The sequence below is a fragment of the Zalophus californianus genome, chromosome 9 (genome assembly GCF_009762305.2).
Source record: "Zalophus californianus isolate mZalCal1 chromosome 9, mZalCal1.pri.v2, whole genome shotgun sequence".
Classification (NCBI taxonomy): Eukaryota; Metazoa; Chordata; class Mammalia; order Carnivora; family Otariidae; genus Zalophus; species Zalophus californianus.
The window spans coordinates 110,512,638-110,525,515 of NC_045603.1; the positions used below are offsets into that span (position 1 = coordinate 110,512,638).

Below are 12,878 nucleotides of genomic sequence, written 5' to 3' on the forward strand. Positions count from 1 at the left end.
AGACCTAAATGTAAAAACAAAAACCATAAAGCTAGAAGAAAACATGAGAGAACATATTCATGAGCTTGATATAGGCAAAGTTGTCCTAGACAAGACACAACTATAATATGAGTTAACTAGTACTTAGACAAGTACTAACTATAAAAAAAGAAATTTATAAACTGCACTTCTTCCAAATTTGAAAATAAATTATCTTTCAACAAATGAATAAACAAGCTATGGTGTATCATTACAATCATTAATACTGTTCAGCCATAAAAAGAAGGGAACTATTGATACACAAAACAATTTGGATGAATCTCAAAGGCATTATGCTCAGTGAAAGAACCCAATCTCAAAAGGTTACATACTGTATCATTCCATTTATATGACATTCTCAGAAAGACAAAAACTGTAGTAAGGGAGAAAAGATCATCCATTTCCACAGGTTAGAGGTGGGGGAGTGTATGATCATAAAAGGATAGCATGAGGGAGCGTTTTGGCATTATGAAACTATTCTGTATCTGTATTCACAATGATTATATCCATGCATGTGTTAAAATTCACAGAAATGTACACCAAAGAAGTCAATTTTCCTATATGTAATTTTTTAAATACAAACTACAAAAATAATCCCCCATGTATTGATGCTTTGCTTAAAATTATTCAGTGAATGAATGTTTGGGGCTAAAGTTGCTGGGGCATATGGTAAGGGTGTGTTTACTTTGGTCAGAAGCTGCCAGGCTGTTTTCTAGGGTATTCTATATCTTCATTGGGGTAGTGGTTACACGGCTATGTACCTTTGTCCAAACTCATCAAACTGAGCACTTAAGGTGGCTGCAATTTATTTTATGTAAAATATACTTCAATAAAGCTGATTAAAAGAAAATATTTTAAATTATTCCTACATATTAATAACAAAAAGATTTGAACAGGCATTTCATAAATGAATGCATAGCATCAATAACATTATTTCTCATTAAGGCAATGCAAATTTAAATACAGTGAGATACTGCAAATTAAAATACAGTGAGATACCACTATATAACCACACTAGAACAGCTAAATATTACTGAATATCAAGTGTTCTGAGAATATGGAACAACTGGAATTCTCATACATTGCTCATGAGTGCGTGAAATGACAACACAATTTTAGAAAACATTTCGGTCATTCCTTATAAGTTAAACATAATCTTACCCTCTCACTGAGCAAATCCATTCCTAGGTAATGAAACATGTATACAAAAAGACAAGGGTGTGGAATGTTTAATCATAATAGTACCAAACTTGAACCATACAAATGTCCATCAACAGGACGACGAGTAACCCAACTGTCACATTCATAGGACAGAATACTAATCAGCAACATAAATAGCAATCACTGCCACACACAATAACCTAAATCCACAGACATTATGCTAAGCAAAAGAAGCCAAACACAAAAGTGCATATACTGCATGATTCCCTTTATATGAATTTCAAAAACAGTAAAACTAATATATAGTGATATATATTAGTCAGCCTCCAAGATGCCCTCAATGATCCTTGTCTCCTGGTTTTCATATCCTTGTGTAGTCCCCTCCTACACTGATCCATGTCTGGCCAAGGGGCTGATATGATGTTATAGAAGTGACAGTGTGTGACTTCCAGAGTTAAGTCATAAAATGCATTGTAGTTTCTGTCTCAGCCTCACTCTGGGAAGCCAGCCCCCACATCATCAGGAACTTGCTGGCGGTGAGAATAAGCCACCTTGGAAGAAGATCCTCCAGCCCGCATTCAAACATTCAGCTCACTGCAATCCTGGGCCTTGCTGACATGTGATCCAGTCTCATGAAAGACTCTGAGCAAAACCATCTAAACAATGGAGTCCCAAATTCCTGACCCACAAAACTTAGAAGAGAGAATAAAAATTTCTTGCTCTTTTAAGCCACAAAGTTTACGGTAATCATTTATGCAGCAATAGATTCCTAAGACATGATAAAAATCATAATGATATTGTGGGAAGGGGGAATATTCACTGAAAAGAAGCACAGTGTACGCAAACAATGAATCATGGAACACTACATCAAAAACTAGTGACGTAATGTATGGTGATTAACATAACATAATAAAAAAATTTTCAAAAAGCACAGTGTAACTTCCAAGGGTAATAGAAAATTGTGTATCTTAATTTTTTTTAAGCTTTTATTGATTTATTTGACAGAGAGAGAGAGAGACAGCGAGTAAGGGAACATGAGCAGGGGGAGTGGGAGGAGAAGAAGGCTTCCCGCCGAGCAGGGAGCCCAACGGGGGCTCGATCCCAGGACCCTGGGATCATGACCTGAGCCGAAGGCAGACGCTTAATGACTGAGCCACCCAGGTGCCCCATGTATCTTAATTTTGATGATGTTTATATGGATGTATTCATATATAGAATTTTGAGCTGAATGTTTACTATCTATGCATTTTATTGCATTTAAAAAAACACCTAAAAAAAGTAAACAATAAAGAAAACATGATTCAGGAAAGAAAAAGCTCATTTGCAGTTGTAACTATACCATAAAATATCTAGAAACAAACATTAAAAATGTGTAAATTCTATACAAAAAAATTAAAGACTGTAACTCCTTGGAGAATGATGCCAAGGGGAAGAAAAAAGACCTAAATAAAAAGAGAGACATTACATGTTCCTAATAATAAAGGTAATTAGAATAACGAGCATTTATTGAGTGTTTTTAATGTAACAGGCTCTGGTTCTAGCACTGCACATGGATTACATCATATTATACCTTAAAATAACACATGAAGGGGCGCCTGGGTGGCTCAGTCGTTAAGCGTCTGCCTTCGGCTCAGGTCATGATCCCAGAGTCCTAGGATCAAGCCCCGCATCAGGCTCCCTGCTCTGCGGGAAGCCTGGTTCTCCCTCTCGCGCTCCCCCTGCCTGTGTTCCCTCTCTCACTGTGTCTCTCTCCGTCAAATAAATAAATAAAATCTTTAAAAAAAAAAAAACGCATGAAGTGGGGCGCCCGGGTAGTTCAGTCCGTTAAGCTCTGCCTTTGGCTCAGGTCATGAACCCAGAGTTCTGGGATCCAGCCCTGCATCAGGCTCCCTGCTCAGCGGGGAGCCTGCTTCTCCCTCTGCCTGCAGCAACCCCTGCTCGTGCTCTCTCTCTCTCTCCCTCTCTGTCAAATAAATAAATAAAATTTTGAAAAAAACATAACACATGAAGTTATTTTTATTTCATAGACAAACAGGTTGAGAGATTAAGTCAATGTTGTCAGCATCTATTCTACAGATATTAACTTTTAAATTCAGTCTAATGCCAACTCCAACACCATTTTTATGAAATTTGGAGAACTGATTCTACAATATATATGGAAGAGAGAAAGAATGATGACAGGAGGATTTACTTTATCAAATCATGCAATCCAAGGATGCAAAATAAATAGTGATTTAAATAGGAAAATTTGGAAAAGACATTAACAAATAAATAGGGAAAGTGAATATAAAGCCTAGAAATAGATCCACACATACGGAAATTTCTGGTTGTAAAATACAATATTTTGAATCGCTGGTGAAAGAATGTGCAATTCAGTAAAATGGTATGGACATATATCCACTGTTTGAGGAACAAATTACATTGTTTTCCTACTTCATGCCATATGAAAATTTCTGATGGATTAAAATATCAAATGCTAAGTAACTACAAATATTAAAGGAAAAGTAATGTAAATTTTTATAACTTGGGATAGGAATGGCTTTACCAAATAACACTCAAAGCTCAAAACTCACTGAGAAAAAAATGGAAAGCTCTGATTACGATTTTAAAATTTCTACTTACTGCATGATATCATAAGTAAAAATTAAAAGGTGTATTTGCAACATATGTAACTGCCAAAGAAAATATAAAGAACTTCTAAAAAGACAACTCAATAGAAAAATGAACATTGAATATATAGTTCACAGAGGAAATTCAAATAGGCAATAAGCATAAGAAAATATGTTTGACTTTTCTAGTAATTGTAAAAATGCAACCTAAAATAAAAGTGAGATGTCATTTTATAAACTAACAAACTGGCAAAAATTAAAAATGTTGGATTATATCCACTGTTCACAAGGATTTGGGAAAGGAACAATCTTATGCACACTTTGAGTGTGCCACACTTTATGAGAAAACCAATTAACAAAATCCTTTTGTAAAGCAATTCAACATTAGTTTTCAAAGTTAAAATTTTATATATTCTTTGACAAAGTAATTTTACATCCATAAATCTATCGTGTAGAAATGTCCAAACATGAGCACAAAGATATTCTAACAAGGATGTTTATTGCAGCATTATTTATAATACTGAAAAATTTTAAATAACACAAATGTCTGTCTATACAAAGGTTAGTTTAATAAATTGGGATATATTACATAGTAAGAATACTAGTAATGATATGCAACTACTAAGAGTAGGAACTTTGTGTATCATTGTGGAACAATTACTAGGATATGTTCATTGAAAGTTTATAATTATGCATAAAGAATTATTCTATTTGTTTAAGAAACCTATATGTATTTATGTAGATATATGTATATAGATATGTGTATTAATGCAGTGAAAAAGAACACAAAGGTACAAATGAAAATATGTATATAAGGTAGAAAATGAAGAAGAAAATGAAGAACTCTGTGTTCATGCACAACTGAGTCTTTTATAAAAATACAGTAATTTATTTCTATTACCTGTTACAACCAAAAATACAGAGAAATTTGATGATCATATAAAATACAGTAATTTATTTCTATTACCTGTTACAACCAAAAATACAGAGAAATTTGATGATCATACTCTGATAATATGAATGGTAGGTAATATTGCCAAACTTTTTTTGTAATTTTCAAAGTTAATTTTTTACATTTTATTCAACAACTATTTAAGGTCACTAAGCAACGAGCACTGTTGGGTACTTAGACATAGTAGCCAGAGAAAACACGGCCAACTGCCCTCCTAGAGTTCACAATCTACTTGGAAGTAGAGGGAAAATAATAAGTAGTTAAAAGAAATACAATAAATGTTAAAACGAGGGAAATATGGGGTACAAGGAAGAGGAAATTGCAAGAAAACCTAATTTAATCTAATCTAAAATTGACTCAAAGAGCAAAACAGCTCTAAGAAAGATACGCCTTCCCAAAAGAGATGGTTACATTAAAACTGAAATGTTGACTCCGAGTAGCCAGTGAGTAGAGTAGGAGAGAGTGCTGGGGAAGGAGAGGGGAAAAGACCAAAATGAAAATGTTCAGGGCGGAAGAAATTATGTGCAAAGTAGAAATGGTTGGAATGGATGGGTGGGGGTTGCGTGGCAAGAAGTTAGTTTGGAGAGAGAGCCCAGGACCTATTTGTGAAATCTCTGATTATCCCTGTTAAGAAAGGAAGAACTTTATCCAAAAGCCAACGAGTGGTCATTTAACAGTTTTAAAGCAGGAGCGTACAGGCTCAGATTTCTAGCACATTTTTGAAAGACCATCTCAGATGATTGTGGAGAAAGGACTCCCGTGGTACAAAAACGGAGGCAGAAAAATCTTTCAGAATACGGTTCCAGTAATCCTGCCAATAGAGACAGAGATGTGGGTGGAGTTGAAAGATATTTAACGCACGGAATTCAGTGGGACCTAGGGACTGGGTGGATGCGTGAGGACAGGGAAAGGAAAGAATAAAGACTACATTCCACCAGGGGCCGGATCCAGGGCGCGGGGTTGAGGTGGCAGGAACCGCCGCGAGGCAGGCGGAGTCGGAGGCGCTCGCGGCGGCGCTGGGGAGGGAAGGAGGGGCCCCCGACGAGAACCGAGTGCGTCGGCTTCTGGGCCTGGTGAGTTCCAGTGGCTCCGCAGGCCGAGGGGCTCTGAGAAGCCAAGGAGGCCGCCAGGCTGGGGCCCCGAGTGTTCACGCACCGTCGCGCGGAGAGCACTCCGCGAGGGTCCTCCCCAGCCTCGGCAGGCAAGGAGCCTCAGTCGGAGGAGAAGGCGGAGCCGGGCCCGAGAGCCACGGAAAAAGCTGGAAACGGAAGAATAAACAGAAGGCACACAGGAGCAGGGTGGCTTCCCTGGCGCCGCAGGCAGGGCTCCGACTCTACGCGTCCCCGCCCCGCTACAGGAGGCGGCGCCACAGTGCCCGCAGCCAGCGCCCAGGGCAGCTCCGTGGGGACCCAGCTTCCAGCTGAGTCCCACCTCCAGCGGGCCCGGGAGCTGGAGGGGGCCTTGTGGGAGGCCCCTGCTAGCCCGCAGGCCACGTGGCCCCAAGAGGGGGGCGAACAGAAAGACGCACCTGTCTGGGAAGGCCCCAGGAGACTTTGCTGTGGCCAAGTACAGCTATTTCTATTTTTCTTTGACTCACTCTTTGTACTTAAACTTATTTTGGGGTGGGGGGAGAATAAATTCCAACTTTCGATATACCCACTGGTCTTTCTACCCACGTATATTCCTTTTTACCTATTAATTTTCTTTAAGATTTTATTTATCTATTTTTTCATGAGAGACAGAGAGGCAGAGGGAGAAGCAGGCTCCCTGCTGAACAGGGAGCCCGAGGCGGGGCTCGATCCCAGGACCCCGGGATCATGACCTGAACCGAAGGCAGACGCTTAACCGACTGAGCCACCCAGGTGGCCCTCTACCTATTAATTTTTATAAGTCATAGATATGATTCTTTTAATCATTTTTATTAACTATTTTCTAGAGTTCTCTGGAACCATTTCCTTCTTTGAGGAGCCTTATGCATGCATTACTTCATTATCTTCCAGAATTAGATACTTGTGGTCTATGTTTCTTCTGAAAATGGAGTTCTATCCTAGGGATTAAATAAAATTGTCTATGACATATGTAAGGTTTTAAAAATTATAACAAAGAATGAGCTGTAGGAGAACTGTTCTCTAACACAAGAACACAAGTGAAAAGTTTATAAACAAACCATTATGTTGGGTTATGTTTTTAGTGGATCAATAATCAATATATCAATTTATGTTTCAGTTAGATGCTGTGGTAGGTTGAATAAACCACCACTCCCCCAAGATGTCCATGTCCTAATCCCTGGAACCTGTGAATAGCAAAGGGATTTTGCAGATGTGTTTAAATTAAAAACCTTGAGATAGGGAGATTACCTTTGATTATCCAGGAGGGCACAATGTAATCACAAGGATCCTTGTAAAAGGGAGCCTGGAGGGTTAGAGTCAGAAAAGGTGATGTGATGATGGAAACAGAAGTCAAGTGATCCGGCCATGAGCCCAGCTATGCAGGCAGCCTTTAGCAAGTGCACAAGAAAATAAACAGATTCTCCACCAGAGCCTCCAAAGGGAACAGAGCCATGCAGATGCATTTTGGACTTTCTGACTATAAAAATGGTAAATTTGTGTTTTCTAAGCCACTAAATCTGTGGTAAATCGTTATGGCAGCAAGAATACAGGTGTTCTTGAAAGCAACGTATCAAACTGAGCTCTCCCACACACAACAGGTGATTTTGCCTCTCAACTTTTGATAAAACAGAAGCAATTATTCTTGAATTTCTTGAATCCAGAGTTCTCATACACCTAAAAACTTTGTGTGTACTCATAACGTCCTTTTCCTTAAACTAGGAAAAGGCTTTCCACTTTCTGAAAACTTAACTCTCTTCACCGGTCCCTATTTTCACCTGGGTCTTACTCTATCAGTGATTTCTGCCTTGTGTCTTGAGTCTCCCCCCTCTTAACAGCCTCTACTCATCAGTCTATAAACAGGTTCAAATAATAACATTTATTGAGCCTTTTCTATGTGCCAGACATTAGGCTATGGTCTGCTTCATTACAGCTCTGAATCCTCTGAGATTGAATTTTATGAGTAGTGGCAGATTTACTGTGAGGCCTTAAATTTAAACCTTAAACTTCAAAGCATTCAGTGGCACAAGTCATATCCAAAGCATACCTAATTTTATATTTTTAATTTTGTATTCCTTTTCTTAAAGGGGCCCCTCCAAATTGTATGAACTTCAGAATTCCACAAAACCATGATCTATACCTACCTATGAGGTAAATATTATTATTGTCCCCATCTTACAAATAAGAAAACTGTGCCATGGTGAGGTTTTATAATTCACCTAAGATTATATAAGCAGTAGGTGGCATAGCAATATTTCAACCTAATTATTTCTGACTCTCAAGTCTAGAAATTGATAATTTGCCCATTAAATTTAATTCTGTCTCTTCAGGGAATTTCTTACCTTAACACACCCCTTCCTTTCCAGCTTCAGTTTTCCTCTAGTTAGTATTTTATCTTTTTTTCATTTCATGATCCAAAGAATAATCTACATCTACCAGCTCTACTTCCTTATCTCCCATTAAATTTTTACTCACTATAATCCACTTTCTACCCACCCCATTAAAACTCTTACCATCTCCAGTAACCTCCAATTCACAAAATCCAATGGATGTTTTTTACAGTGTACTTGAACTAACTGAACCATACTCAAACCATTCCTCCCCTCCTAAAGCTTTCTCTTTCCTTAATTACTAAAGCATATTTTCTGGGCGCCTGGGTGGTGTAGTCAGTTGAGCCTCTGACTCTTGCTTTCTACTCAGGTGTAACCTCGGGGTGGTGAGATTGAGCCCCATGTCGAGCTCTGGGCTCAGCACTGAGTCTGCCTGGGACTCTCTCCCTCTCCCTCTACCCCTCCCCCCTTCTCTAGAATAAATAACTCTGTAAAAAAAAAACAACTTCCCTCTTTCTCTGCCTTCTTCTAAGACTGTGCCTTCTTTTTTTATTGTGCTTCTCTTTTATTTGTCCCACTTCCTCATTCCACTATTTAAATATCAATGAAATTTCTAGTATTTTTTCCTTCTACCTTCTCACTCATTTCCTTACGGTTATCTCATTTTCACATGTACTACAGCTTTAACTAGACTCTAATAGTAAAAAATCTGTACCTCTATCTTAACCATGCATCATGAATTAAAGACCTACACATACAATTGCCCGCTAGACATCTCCATCTACATACACTACTTCCAATTTAGCTGTTCTAAATCTAAATTTAAATCTAAATCAGCTCTTGCTTCTGCTTAACCCTTCTAGCAATCAAGTCAAACCCCAGGAATCTACCTATTTCCTCATATTCTACGTGTAATCTTAACCAAGTCTTTGTGGTTCTACGTTTTATTCCCTCTTCTTCAACCTCCTGGGGATTGCTTCACCTCAGATTATCACCATATCTGACAACTTTTATCATAAAAATACTTATAATTTGTCTTATTAATCTGTATTTAACCCCTTTTACACACACACACACACACACATACACACACCACTTGCACACTCCTAAATAGTAACTTCCTCCAGGGTGCTTTTCCTAAAATGCAAATCATATTACATTACTTCCCTTGTGTAAAGCCATTTTCATCTTCCTATTGCAGAAGTGATTAAATTCAAATGTGTTGCATGGCAAACCGATATCCTCTTTATCTGTCCCTAATTACGTGTGACCTTAACTTCTAAGGTTTCTGCCTCAAATCTATACTTGAACCATTGTGAACTTTTTGTAAGTATTAAACTATGTTGTTCCATATCTCTTTCACACACATGTCCTTCCCTCTGGCAAGCTTCCATTTCTATGGTCCTTAAGACTCAACATATATCATCTCCCTGAAGTCTTCCTTTTCCCCTCATTGTGTAAATTTATTACCTCCCCACATTGGGCTTTGTTATTTCACTTTGTATACTTCTTTATAATATTTAGTATACAAAGATAGAATCTACAATATCTGAGATGAAAAACACACTGGATTGATTAATGATAGATTAGACATTGCAGAAGAATAGGTTTGGGAACTTGAAGACCTAGCAAAGGAAACTGTTCAAAATACAGAGAGGAAAGACTGAAAAAACAAACAAAAACAAACAAAACTAACCTAACAGAGTATCATTGAGCTATGGGACAATTTCAAAGGACCTAAAGTTTATGGTATTGAAATCCCAATAGTGGTTGGAAGAGAGGAGGAATTTGAAGAAATAATGGCCAAAAAAACTTCCAAACTTGATGAAAACAAACCCATAGATGCAGGAATTTCAAGGAACAACAAGCACAAAAAAATTAAAAGGGAACCTATACCAATACATATCATAATCAAATTGGTTAAAATGAGGGAATAAGAGAAATCTTGAAAGCAACCAGAGAAACAAGACATTACTTACGAAGGAACAAAGATGAGGAAGACAGCAGGCTTTTTGTCAAAAACTAGGCAAACCAAGAAACAGGGAACCAACATCTTTAAAAGTACTAAAAGAAAAAATTGCCAATCTAGAATTTTTACTCAATAAGATAATATAACAACATCTTCTCAGTGAAATTATTTTTCAAAACAAAACAAAATAATTTTTCAGAAATTCAGATGCCATTAAATAGTGACATGTCATTCCTGACTTCAGTCCTCCTCACAAGAAGACCTCCCATCCATACACAAGACAACACTCTGAAAATCCCAGAGCCCAGAGAGTGAGGCTGAAGCCCCACTCTGGACCACAGAGACTGAGAAGAAACACATTTGAAGGGTAAGAGGCCTGACTACATTCTGACTGCATCAGACCAGCACAATGCTGCACCAGACAGGTTCTCCCTGGGCCTACAGTTTTTCCAGTAGGAAAAGACAGCCCAAGGTGGACATCCAGCCCCCTCAGTGTTACAGAACACTTGCTGAGAGGTACCTCAGGTCTTGCTTCATGGAGAATCTGCAGAGCTCAACACTGGGGATCAGATTAAGATAGAGAATGGGGGCAAGGCCTTTAGCGACCAGTGCTAAGATCTTGGTGGATAGCATTCCTGCCTTCCTACTTGCAGTAACAACAGAGCAGAGTTCCCAGCCAGCAGTTCTGCTCAGCTGCAGAACTGAGCTGGAGGTTCCATCTGGCCTGGGTGCTCAGTGTGCAGTTCTATCCGATTTGGGTCCCCAGCCAACAAGCAGAACTGACCATGGAATCTGTTCTACAGCCCCACCTATGCAGGGAAGCAAATTCACAGCTCTGCCCGACAGAAAGCCTGGCCAGTTACCCCAGGCAGAGAGCTCATCCTACAGCCCTGCTTCCAGAAGGAGCCAAAACAGCAGCCCTGCTCAACTGATAAGTATAGCCTCCGGACCCACATAACCAGGGAACCTAAACAGTGACCCTGAGCATCCTCAGAGCCCAGCCTGTAGTATCACCCAGGCAATAAGCCCAGCCTACAGCCCTGCCTAAAACCAGAGCCCAGCCTATGGCCCTGCCTGATTGCTGAATACAGCCTAAGGCCTAGTCCAGGTAGGCAGTTCAGTCAGTAACCCTGCCTAATCATAGGGCATACCCTGAGGCCTCACCCAATGACTGAGCATAGACAGCAGCTCCACCTGACCATGAAGCACAGTGTCTAGCCCCCCCCCCCCGGAATGGGGGATACCAGTGGGGGCCTGTATATAGTAAGAGAAAATTTATTTTTTATCTTACTATACACATAATGGTATAATACCACATGACAGTAGACCATGTTACATTAAGGGTATATAATATAAATGCTAAAACATCCACTAAAATAATACAACAAAGACTTATAGCTAATGTGTCAACAAGGGAGATGAAATGAAACCATTTTTTAAATACTCAGTCAAAAAGATGTCAGGAAAAGGAGATGAGAGGAACAAAGAAAAGATAGGATAATTAGAAAATGGATAATATGATGATAGATGATCCCATTAAATATAAATGTTCTAAACACTTCCATTAAAAAGTGAAAATAGATTAGATATGAAAGCAAGATCCAATTATATGCTGCCTAAAGGAAACTCACTTTATTTGTTTCCAATTTGAAAGTAGTTATTTATTAACTGAGCAGATCACAAAAATAATCATGGTAGATACCTTAGTTCATCCTTCTAATAAGCCTGTTGATCTGGTCTTCCCTGTTACCAGCATCTCCATCTCTACCTTCTACAAAATGGGTGGTCTTCTTCTTCATTCTCCCTTTTGGAGAAGATAATTTGAAGGGCCATAAAAAGTTGTTTGCATCTTTGAAACATTTTCCAACAGTATAGACCTCGTGAATCAGATGCTCCATGCAGATGATGCCATATTTACCAAGAGATTGAGCAATCAATGTGGTCTCTGTCAGGGCAATTTGCTTCTTGTTGATTTTGCTGTAACCATGCTTGTAGATCAATTCATTCATCAACATCAGGTTTGGGTACCCCCATTCTATATATGGTTCCACAATCCTTAGCATGTTAACTGAAGCATTGTTGAACTTAACAAAGATGCCATTGAAGATTTGGTTAAGGCAAAGAAACTGCAATACCTTTCGATCCTCTGGGCTCACACCATTGATACCTCTGATCCTGATGACAAATGCCAATTTGGGTTCTGCAGGTACCTAGAAGTTGCCAAATTTTCTTGACATCCTAGCCATTCAAATCTCAGTTCTGTACATCTGCCTATACTCCTTGTGGTAATGCTTAGCTTTTTCAGAAGTAAGCTTCCTCCTTGCCTTTCGAAGCATCTTTTGGGCAAACTTTTTTCTCAGACACTTGATATTCAACTCTGTGAAATTCCTTCGCTTTTTCTTAAGGGTTTCTGGCATAGCAGGAACCTTATTTTTCTTCTTTTCTGCACCCTCAATGGTTCCAGCCAGAAAAAAGAGCAAGGAAACTCACTTTAAATATAAAGGCACAAATAGATAAATAGTAAAAGCTGGGATGCCTGGGCGGCTCCGTCGGTTAAGCAGCTGCCTTTGGCTGAGGTCATGATCTTAGGGTCCTGGGATGGAGCCCCGCCCGTGTCGGGCTCCCTGATCAGTAGGGAGTCTGCTTCTCCCTCTGCCCCTCTCCACCCTGCTCCTTTTCTCTCTCAAATAAACAAATATTTTTTTAAAAAATAGATAAATAGTAAAAGAATGG

General features: G+C 39.0%; 1 pseudogene; it reads right to left on the reverse strand.

Moving 5' to 3' along the window:
• Positions 1 to 11,848: 11,848 nt before the first annotated feature.
• Positions 11,849 to 12,604, reverse strand: LOC113922766 (annotated as a pseudogene).
• Between the last annotated feature and the right edge of the window lie 274 nt (positions 12,605 to 12,878).